We start from the raw sequence: 11955 nt of genomic DNA, 5'->3' as shown, positions 1-11955 counted from the left end.
TCGAGCTCCGCTCCTGAGATAAGGCCTCGTGAACGGCCAGTCCAACTCGACATCAAGGTTAGTTATACGTACTCAGTTATCTTTCTCTATTACATTGTCTGTGCTTCCATCAATGATTACAAATGGTAACGAGGAGTGGTGTTGCAGGCTGCTATACAGAGTGAGAGAGATAGAACGGAGAAACTTCTGGCGGAGGTGGCGGAGAGGCAGCAGGAGTTGGAGGAGAGGACGACAACGATGTTGGAGGAGGAGAGGGCACGGAATGACATGCAGGCAAGGGCCATGTACGAGCTCCTTGTGGTAAGTTTCTTCTGCAGATTAGCCAAGACATTATGTAGTGTTTGTCTCATTACTAACTAGTATGACTGAGTCGTCAAAACCAAATGTGCAGTCTGTGTGTGAGAAGACCGGTCAGACCGCTCCGCCGATGCCAGTGATTGCTCCTGGGACCACGGTGAGTTTAATTTGAATGGACATTACTTGCTAGTCTTAACATTTGAGTGTCATCATGCTAACGAGACATTGGAAATGATCTTTGGTGCAGCGTAACTCCAGACAAGCATCGCACGATCCTTCTCCAGCTACCGGCACGAGCCTGCCTGCTCCTACACCTCCATGATCATGGTAAGTTTCTCTAGTGTTTTGCTTAACAAATGCATAAAGACCTAGACTTAGCCTTATTTCCTCCAAAATGCTTACCACAATGACCTAGACTTAGCTTTATTTCCTCCAAAATGACTTAATAAGCTTACTGACCTCCAAAACCATCCATTTTACCTAAGTTAGCTCTAAAACGATCTATACTTAGCTTTGTTTCCTCCAAAATGACCAAAGTTAGCTCCAATATGCTTAGTTAACTAGGTTTGCTCAATAATGACATGTACTTAGCTTAGTTATGTCAAAAATGGCATAATTAGCTTAGTTAGCTCATAAACGATCCATTTTACCTAAGTTAGTTCTAAAATGATCCATTTTACCTTAGCTAGCTCATAAACGATCCATTTTACCCAAGTTAGCTCTAAAATGACCCATTTTACCTTACTTAGCTCATAAATGATCCATTTTACCCAAGTTAGCTCTAAAATGACCCATTTTACCTTACTTAGCTCATAAATGATCCATCTTACCTAGGTTAGCTCTAAAATGATGCATTTTACCTAAGTTAGCTCATAAGCGATCCATTTCACCTAGGTTAGCTCATAAACGATCCATTTCACCTAAGTTAGCTCACAAACGATCAATTTCACCTAAATTAGCTCATAAATGTCATATATTCTTCTTTTTCTTCATTTTCTTCTTCTTCTTCTTCTTCTTCTTCTTCTTCTTCTAATCTTCTTCTTCTAACTTTCTTATTTCCCATTTTGCTGAATTCATTCGCTTCACGGAAGCTAGCATAGATGGAGTGCTTGTTTGGATGAACTATGTTTCTTTTGTATCGATGAACTATGCATGTATGGTAGGATGACACTATTGTAATATGTATGGTTGGATGCATGTATGTGGAACTTGCTATGTATGGTTGATGGAACTATGCATGTATGATGAAATTATATGTGTTGGATATCTCATATGTTTGCTGTGAACTTGCCATGTGAAAAATATATATGTATCATCTATTTGCTGTGAAAATGGTTGGGTATAAGAAAAAACAGAAAAGAAAAAAGAGGCAATGCAGGCTCTTTGCCGTCTGCCACCGACGGCAACGGGCTCTTTGCCGTCCGCGGCGGACGGCAACGGGCTCTTTGCCGTCCGCGGCGGACGGCAAAGTAGCCATGTGGCAACCACCTGTGCTTCCTGGCAGCTGACCCATTTGGTCAGTTTGCCTACAGTGGTAGACGGCAAAGGCTTGAGGCCCTTTGCCGTCAGCCACGGACGGCAAAGACTGCCGTTAGCCACCTAATGGACTAACAGCGAATTTATTGCCGTCGGCTTTCTTTGTCGTCCGCCGCTGATGGCAAAGGCCCCTTTGTCGTCCGCTTCAAAAAGCAGACGTCAAAGAAGCTCTTTACCGTAGCCTACTTTGCCGGAGCCTATTGCCGTCCGCGGCAGACGGCAAAGGCCTTTGCCGTCCGCCATCCTTGCCTTTGCCGTCTGCCGTGGCAGAAGGCAAAGTAGCTGATTCCTGTAGTGTACACTCATTCGTTGGTTCTACCTCACCATCTCCCGTGATCTCTTCCACACGGTGGTCACCGACGGGGATGACGCCCTCGCCGTTTGGGCCAAACTCAACGGGCTCTTCACCGACACCAACTCCAACGCCGGGTTTTCCTTCAGCAAGAATTTTTTGGGTCTCATCAACTTGATTCATCTATCGATGATTATTGCATGCGTCTCAAGAAACTTGCAGATGAGCTCTGTGACCTTGGCGAAATCATCTCCGACGATCTCCTCCTCAGCACCCTCACCACCGGGATCAATGAGGAGTTCGGCAACGCTGCCTCGAACCTCACCTTGATCCCGGAGCCAGCCTTTCCCAAGGTCGTGGCTTATTTGCGTCTGGAGGAGCATCACATGAAGATGGCAAAAACCAGGGCTACCCACATCGCTCTCGCCGCCGTCTCCACAGCCGCCTGCCGCGCCACGGTTCCCTCCACCGGCGGCTTCCTACGGGCAGCACCCGCCGCCGGCGGGCTTCTTCCAGGGGCCGCCGCCCCAGCCGGCCTCCTCTGATCGCCGCCGTGGTGGGCGTCGCGGTCGGAAGGGCAACGGCCAAGGCGGCCAGCCTCGCCAGCAGCAGGCCACCGCGCCATGGGCCGCGGCCCAGAACCTGTGGACGGGCCTGGTTCATGCGTACAGCATGCCAGTGCCCCGCCCGCTAGCTCCCGGCCTCATGGGCTCGCGTCCTGCCGCGCACCAGGCGCTGGTCGCAGCGCCCCAGCAGGCGTCGTACGCGCCGTACGCCGCGCCCTCGCCAGCGCCCTATGCCGCGGCGCCATACGCCGCGCTGCCGCCGGCGCCGTACGCCGTGCTGCCGCCGGCCCCTTACGCTGCTCAGCCGTCGGCGCCCCCACTCCCGCCGGCTTCGTGGGACCCGGCCCTCCTTGCGGCGCTCCACTCCGCCCCCTCGCCGGCCAACTACACGGGTGGCGGCGATTGGTACATGGACACCGGTGCCACAGCTCATATGGCTGCCAACCTCGGTACTCTCTACACTTCTTATCCCGTCCATACTTCAAATCGCATTACCGTCGGTGATGGATCATCTCTTCCCATTACACACATAGGCCATGCTTACTTTCCATCTACATCCACACCGATCTCGTTATCTAACATACTTGTGTCTCCCGACCTCATTAAAAATCTTGTTTCCGTTCGTTCTCTTACTCGTGAAAATCCCGTTACCGTTGAATTTGACATGTGTGGTTTTTCTGTCAAGGACGCCCGTACCAGGATGTACCAGGATGGTGCTCCGCCGATGTGATAGCCCTGATGAGCTCTACCCGGTCCACCCACCCGCCTCCACCAACACATCTCCGGTCGCCCTCTCCGTCGGTGTGGACCTTTGGCACGCTCGCTTGGGACATCCCAACGACACAACTCTTCGGCATATTCTTCGGAGTTTTTCTTTTACTTGTAATAAGACCGACGGTCACACTTGTCACGCGTGTCGTCTAGGCAAACATACTCGTCTCCCCTTTAGCACTTCCTCTTCGGTTGCATCGTATCCGTTTGAACTACTTCATAGTGATGTGTGGACTTCTCCGGTTGCGAGTAATACCGGCTATATTTACTATCTCGTCATTTTGGATGACTTTTCGCACTATGTGTGGACCTTCCCGTTGCGGCGGAAATCCGATGTCATATCCATTCTCACCGCCTTTTACTCATATGTCACCACGCAGTTTGGTCGCTCCATTCATGCCATCCAAACCGACAATGGGAAGGAATTCGACAACCTTGCGGTTCGCAATCTCCTCGCCACACATGGGACGATTTTTCATCTTACTTGCCCCTATACCTCGCAACAAAATGGGCGGGCCGAACGGGTCCTACGCACTCTTAATGATTGCGTCTGCACCCTATTGTTCCATGCTAATGTGCCACCCCGCTTCTGGCCCGACGCCCTCGCCACCGCATCACTTCTTATCAACATTCGGCCATGCCCCGTTCGCGGAAACTTTGCACCACACCACCTGCTTTTCGGGAGCCCGCCATCCTATGACGACCTTCGCATCTTCGGGTGCCTTTGCTACCCTAGCATCGCCTCCACTACCCCTCATAAACTTGCTCCTCGCTCTCTCACATGCATCTTCTTGGGCTACCCTCCCAACACCAAGGGCTACCGCTGCTACGACCCTATCTCACACCGTGTTTTCACTTCTAGACACGTTTACTTTGATGAAAGGGTTTTTCCGTTTCAGCAGGTACCACTGTCCGACTCGCCGACGACTTCACCACCGGCTGCCGGCGACTCGGCTTCGGGCTCCCTTGGTGAACATGCGTGCCCTCGGGCCCACCTTGGGCCGCCTCCTGGCTTTGGCCCCCTACCCCACTCGAGGGTTGCGGGCTTGTCGCCTGGCCCCGCTGCTTCGGCCGACGCAGTGGCGTCCCTGACGCCCCCTTCTTCCGCGACAACGATCGCGTCGGCACCTTCCTCACCACCCGCGCCTCCAGTGCCCTCCGCCGGGTCTCCTGCGTCGGGCTCTCCGGAGGCCTAGCCCCCGACGACCGCGTCGGGCTCTCCGGCGGTCTCGGCCGTGATGATCGTGCCGGCCTCTCCAGCGCCCGGGTCGCCCGGGTCCGCGCCGGACTCTCCCGCGCCCTCGGTGGGCTCAGCCGCAGCGGGCTCTTCTTCATCACCTGCGCCCGCTGCCGCCCCGGACCCGCCGCCACCCCACATGGTGACTCGTGCCCGGACCGGTGCGCTCCGCCGGAGTCAGTGGTACTCCGCCGACGAGTATCTTCTTGCGGCCTCCACCTCGGCACCGTCTCCCCTCCCATCGTCGGCTTGAGCGGCTCTTCGTGACCCTCATTGGCTCGCCGCAATGTAGGAGGAGTTTGACGCTCTTCAGCACAACCGCACCTGGCAGTTGGTGCCTCGGCCGCCGCACACTAACGTGATCAGCGGCAAGTGGGTCTTTCGTCATAAGACTCGACCTGACGGGACCCTTGAGCGCTACAAGGCTCGTTGGGTTGTTCGCGGTTTCCGCCAGCGTGCCGGTGTGGACTTCACCGACACCTTCGCCCCGGTTGCCAAACCGGGCACCATCCGCACTGTCCTGCAGCTGGCGGTCTCTCACGCGTGGCCCGTCCACCAGATGGATGTCTCCAACGCGTTCCTTCATGGCCATCTCGCCGAGCAGGTCTACTGTCAGCAGCCCATCGGCTTCTTCGACGCCACCCAGCCGGATCACGTGTGCCTGCTCTCGCGCTCGCTCTACGGGCTCAAGCAGGCCCCTCATGCTTGGTACCAACGTATTGCTGCATTTCTTCAGCAGCCTAGCTTTGTAGCCACTCGCTCGGATGCCTCTTTGTTCGTATACCAGCACGCTGGTGGGACGACTTATCTGCTGCTCTACGTCGACGACATCATCCTGACTGCTTCCTCGACCGAGCTTCTTCGTCAGCTCACGGCCCACCTCGGCACCGAGTTCGCCATGAAGGACCTCGGTCCTTTGCACTACTTCCTCGGGATCGAGGTACTGCGGCGCGCGGACGGGTTCTTTCTTCATCAGCAGCAGTATGCCCAGGAGTTACTCGAGCGCGCCGGCATGCTTAACTGCAAGCCTGCACCTACGCCTATCGACACGAAGGCTAAGGTCTCCGCTCTTGAGGGCACTCCGACGCAGGACGCCGCCTTCTACAGGTCCATCGTCGGCGCTCTTCAGTACTTGACGCTCACTCGCCCCGACTTGCAGTACGCAGTTCAGTAGGTGTGCTTACACATGCACGCCCCACGTGACTCTCACTAGTCCCTGGTGAAGCGGATCCTTCGTTACATCCGCGGCACTATGGATTTGGGTCTCACGTTGGCAGCGTCCTCTTCCACTGACCTGGTGGCTTATTCAGATGCCGACTGGGCTGGCTGTCCTGACACTCGTCAATCCACCTCCGGCTACTGCGTCTACCTCGGGCCCTCTCTCATCTCGTGGTCGTCTAAGCGACAACGCACGGTGTCCCGATCGAGTGCCGAGGCTGAGTACCGCGCTGTGGCCAATGTTGTTGCCGAGTGCTCCTGGTTACGACAGCTTCTCCAGGAGTTGCACCTTGGCATGGCCAAGGCCACCGTTGTCTACTGCGACAACGTCTCCGCCATCTACCTCTCCGCCAACCCCGTTCATCATCATCGCACGAAGCACATCGAGCTCGACATTCACTTCGTGCGTGAGCAAGTGGCTCTCGGCCACATCCGGGTCTTGCACGTTCCTACTGCTCAGCAGTTTGCCTATGTTATGACCAAGGGGTTACCGACGACTACATTCGAGGAGTTTCGGTCCAGTCTATGCGTCATTTCCTACCTAGCCCCGCCTCCTAGTTTCCATGTATAGTCGAGGCCGTGGGTTGCTCATTGTAAATATATACGTGCAATGTATGCACCCAATCAATTGAGAGTTGCATTGCCAAACAATAAGACGCAATGGGGGCTAGCGACGACCATGAAATAGGAAGAGGCGAGGTCGTGGGGCAGCCTAATATGAAATTACCAAGCTACCCTCAATCTAAATCCAGCGTTGAACCATATTAACCGTTGGATCTGCTTAATACTACCCCTTAAATTCAGTAGTATGATGTACCGTAAAAAAATCTCTTTGGATTCAGACGCCATGGATTTGTTAAATCTCGATTCATAAGAAAAAGGCTGTGAAATTCATTTTTGGACGGAAATACTATACCCCGGGTGCGATGATGAAGCAGCGATGGAGAGGGAGGGAGTTGGGGATGGGGGCAGCGATCAGCCCGCGCCGTGCTTTGCATACGATCGCCGTGGGCTCAATTGTCAGTGAGGGCGTACTGGATGGACACCGATCGATCAGCCATGCATGTTCCCAACGATGCACTCATAGGCCAAATCAATGTCACAGCATTATTATTATTATTCCAAATGAAAGTAGAATTGATATTGCGACATTAATATGTTTATTTCTACCAGACAAAAACATATCATGAATCTCTGTATGGTGATAGCAAGGCCATGCTGAGATCGATCAGCTTCTGCAGTTCATCGTTTTCCTCGATCAGTACCTCCACCCCCGGCATATCGAAAAGCGCGAACGCGCAGTAGTCAGAGACCTTGTTCACCTGGTCCACACAAACAGGCAGCTCGGAAGAATGTGGGCCGTCATTGTATTCGCTCATGTTGTCACCCTGGTAATTCCTCATGAAGGCGCCGCATAAGTTCAACATGCTTCTGGTGGCGTCGTAGCCCAGCTCACAGATTCTGAGATGGCGCGCCATCGATGACGTGATGTTCTTGGTGTTGTGCAGTACTTCCTTGATGTTGCCGCCAGCGGTGACGACACGGCCCTTGAGGATATCGACGGGTATGAGCGCCAGGTCACGGTGGTTCTTGGCGTCGGCGCTCCGGTTGTCGGATTGGAGGGTAAAGATGCAGAATTCTTGGGACACATAGTTGTATCGGCGGGAGTTGTCCGAGGCACTCTTGCACGCTTCAAGAACAAAGGGGGTTGGTTTGGGCTTGCCACCAATGTCACCACTGCTCTTAGCAGCGATGGCAGAGGAAATAAGCATGATGACGATAGTAGAGAAGATGATGGTGGTCATATGTGATGTTGCCATTATTGCAAGGTCTGCAAGCCTTGAATTGGCCGAGTGGTGGGGATAAATGGATAGAGACCGGCGCCTATAGCAGAAATGGATGGATGGTTGGATGGATTGAGGTGATATGCATAGGTATTTATACAGGTATCTAGTTTGGCAGCGGATATCCAAATGATGAGTGTACACTTAGTGCAGAGATATGTAGATATTATCATGCTCACTTTGGATCTCATGATATTAATGCATAAGTGTGTGCTAATGCAACACAGCTTGATCAAGGATATCGAAATGATACATGTTCATAGTATGCTTGCACAGATGTATAGGCATTTCATAAATGCAACATACAACTTGAGCATGAATATCAAAATGGTCAGTGCTAAACTATGAACAAATATGTTGTTCCTCATTTAGGATCTCCTCGTATGAATGTATTTTCAAGTCACAAATATGACGATCCTCGTTTTAGATCTCCTTGTATTAATGCACATGATTCTAACTATCATAGATTCATTGAAGCAACATCATGGATATCTAAGATATTGATTAATACGTCAAGGAAATCCATCACCTTTCAATCCATGATAAAAAACATTTTTCTTCAAGATCTCAACTGTGAGAGGTGCCCTTTTATTTGTACGATTGATGTGTACACATTGTTGTTACTTCTTCGGTGTTTCTTAATTAGCTCTAATTTTTATTTGATGAGAAAAACTATAAGAGGGGAGGGGGTAAATAATCAAGCTTTGTTTTAATTTCACTAAGCTTAGGATTGCAGAACAGTTAAACCTCAGCACAACTGTCTCGATGTCTACATCACATTGTTACTGCTTATGCAGGCTTATTTAACGCACCTTAAGCATGCACTGTGCTTATCAGTAATTCAGTTTTGTTTACCGTACAATAGGCACACCATCGCAGAATAGTGCAATCTAATTAACATGATGTCGATGCTTCTTTGTTTCTGTATTAATTGTAGACATAACTATGTTATATATTTTCTAAGCATTCAGTTGCTTTTTGCATCTGAACATGAGTGTCTTGGCACAGTTGTGCACATGATTTGATATTGCTGCTGCGGTCTATGTCATGCATTATGCTTGATTTTCTATGACCTAACTAGAATTTGTTTATTAGGGTGCCTCTTGGAAAGGCTCCCCGGGAGAAGGAGAAGAATCCTGCCAGAAAATCTGCATTAGAGTTGTCAATTGGAGATTATGCAGATAGCAAGAATGATCTTGTCATCAACCCTGCAATAGGCACGACCTTTGATTCGCTGCAGGAGGCATATGATTTCTACAATCTATATTCATGGGAGTGTGGCTTTGACCTCAGATACGCGAAGGGTAGCCTATGCAGACTGAATGTCCAGTGGACCAAATGTATGCTGGACATTGTGTATTGATGTCTGGTACATCACCTTCTCATTTTTCTCATTTCAATTTTCAAGTGAACCAATTTGATTTCAATTTCTGGGCTTGTCTTACTATATCATTAACCATGCCTACCTCTTGCTGACAACAGTGTATCAAGTAGGTGTGGTTGCGCACTATGGTCAGGCTGCTGAGGACCGGCGACGATGGTTGGCATATATCTGAGCACATGACAGAGCATAATCACCTTCTGTCTCAGAATTGAAAGAAACTGCATTGACAATCGCATAGACACATTGAAGCGTATACCAAGGATCTAGTTAAAGAGCTAAGGGAGAACAATGTCAGCACATGCAAAGTCTACAGTATAATAGGTAGTCCTTTCGTTCTATTGCAGGACGACGTGTCGTTCCTTCTCACTCTGAATTTGATGATAAAATCTCGTAACACATTTTACGCCTTCACACAGAAGAACTTCATAGGTAAACATATGTGTTGTATGCTAATCTTTGCTACCTATATTATAGCTCTAATTGTAAACTCACTAGGTATTGGGTTGGTTATACATATCCCACGTGTTCTGAGGATCAAAGGCATATCAATTAGATAGCAACCCATGTGCTAGAATGCTCGATCATGAGCTAGCTACAGTTAGAAAAGAGGTAGGCGCTGTGAAACTGCTGTATTCATCTCACCAAGTGTTACATGGATTACATATAGGACAGAGCTCCCGAGAGAATAAGCACGCAGGCCATGCACAGAGGAGTGCGGATGAGATCCTAGAGAATAGGGCTAAGTTACAACAGCACAATATTACAATAGTACAACAGTACAAATGTGTACGCTAACAGTTACCACTCTATTCACGCGTCAAACACAGCTGGACGGAGAAATCTACATAGGTTCACCATACATTAGCTATCATCACATATTTGAGCCAGATTTTCCGGTTAGTGGTTGCACTTCTGCTATCCTTTTTTATACCTTTCTAATCACTGGAAATAAAACACTTATAAGCTGTCCTATGCAATCATCTGCTTATTTATGCACTGCAGATGCTTGCCCTTGCAAACATTGATGTTCTCAATCTGGCACACACCCAGAATCAATTCATTGGAGATTTAATCCAATATCCACCTAGAGTTTTGCCAATTTGGAACATAGCATAAACTAGTCCTTTTATTTTTAACTTGCACAATTCTGCTCTATTTACTAATAACGTGTTTTATGCCGATTCTAGCTCTACATTCATGCCATTCTCGAAGATAGTTGCACACTCTACATGTGGGGTATGCTCAGTAGGCTAATGCATGTCCTAGATCCTTGCTCTAGTCCACATGGGATCGTTGTACTCAACAGGGAGCGGCCTGAGCTAATTGATTCATCTCTCCATGACGCCATGTTTGGATGTGTCAATGAGTTCTTTGTTGGCTGGACTACTCAGAAAGACGATTGGGGCATGAAGTTTCCTATGGTGGTTGACACGAAGTTCTGCAGCTAAATTACCCATTTGTTCCCTATAACGATTCAACATGCACCCAACTTTATAGCTTATATTGTCTCTCTATCAAGGAGGAGTCTACTCTAGGCTTTGCGTTCTTCACTTTTTCTACTACTATTACTGTCAAAGGCTTAAATTCTCCCTAACCAAGGTATTTTTTTCAACACATCAAATTTATCTTTGTTTCCTATAAAATTCAGTTTTCATTTAGCAATTTGTGCATCCCATTTGTCAGTACAACATCACCAAGCTTAAAAAGACAACCGTCCATGATATTATGAAGCTTCAGAGGAACATGTCTCCGGTTGCGGGAGATGCTCCATGGACTGTACTTGTGCCTAGTGATGGTTTTCGAGATCTTGAATGAAAGAAGAAGCTCCTCGACTACTTATATCCACAAGAATGCCGCAGTTTCCTTTTCAACTTTCTTGAATGCAATGCTAACTTGTTTTGCAAGCATTTGTCACGAAACCAACTATATTCTATGATTATCTTGGGTTTAGTAATTGATGTTTTCCAGCAAAGACCACGTATTTTGATTATTCTTGAAAATCGTGTCATGTGAATCACATCTGCCCCTGTAGCTATCATTTCCGAATTCAATTTCCAAACCTTGATATGTGTATTGTTTATAGAGATTATTTTTCAACAAGGGAAATATATTAATATCGCGGAGATACCAATTACACCTAGCCTTTACACCAATAAAATGTCGCAAAGACATTCAGGATGCACACAATCTGAAAAAGAAAACAAAAAAGAAAGGAAAAACAAAGGTCCCCCCAGAGTGATCAACTATTATGGGTTCATATTTCATATTTTTACCACACATGCCACAAAAAATCCAATACAAGATCATTTTTCTTTTGTTCACCGCTATCCAGCTATGTTGACTTCACTGCACCATCTTTCACTTATTAATGGTCCCATTAGTGCGAACTGAGCGTAGCTCATATGGTTAGGTTCCTTGTGGTGGATCCAATCCACCCGGGTTCAAGTCCTAGACTTTGCATTGGTGGTCGCATTTTTCTGGATTTGTTTGAGATCTTTCAATGATAGTTTAGAGGAAGGGTGTAGGTGTGCGTGTGTGAGTTCATAGAAAGTGTACGTGCATCTGTACTGTGTTAAAAAAAACGTCCCATTAGCACCCGACCTGTCTGTGCCACTATCCTCTTGTGGGTTGTATTCCTTTATATATGTAGGTTCCACCTGTGCTTCACTGCTTCTTGACCACTTCGTGGCCAAGGCCCTTGAACACTGAACACCAGCGCGACCTGACGTGGCTCGCATTCGGTCCAGCACAGTCACAATTTCTGGCTGGGCCAAGGTAGAAATGGATGAATGGTTGGATGGATTGAGGTG

This window comes from Triticum aestivum, chromosome 7D (genome assembly GCF_018294505.1).
Source record: "Triticum aestivum cultivar Chinese Spring chromosome 7D, IWGSC CS RefSeq v2.1, whole genome shotgun sequence".
In the NCBI taxonomy this organism is placed as follows: domain Eukaryota; kingdom Viridiplantae; phylum Streptophyta; class Magnoliopsida; order Poales; family Poaceae; genus Triticum; species Triticum aestivum.
The sequence above is the reverse complement of the archived record's forward strand: the minus strand, read 5'-3'. Positions refer to the sequence as shown.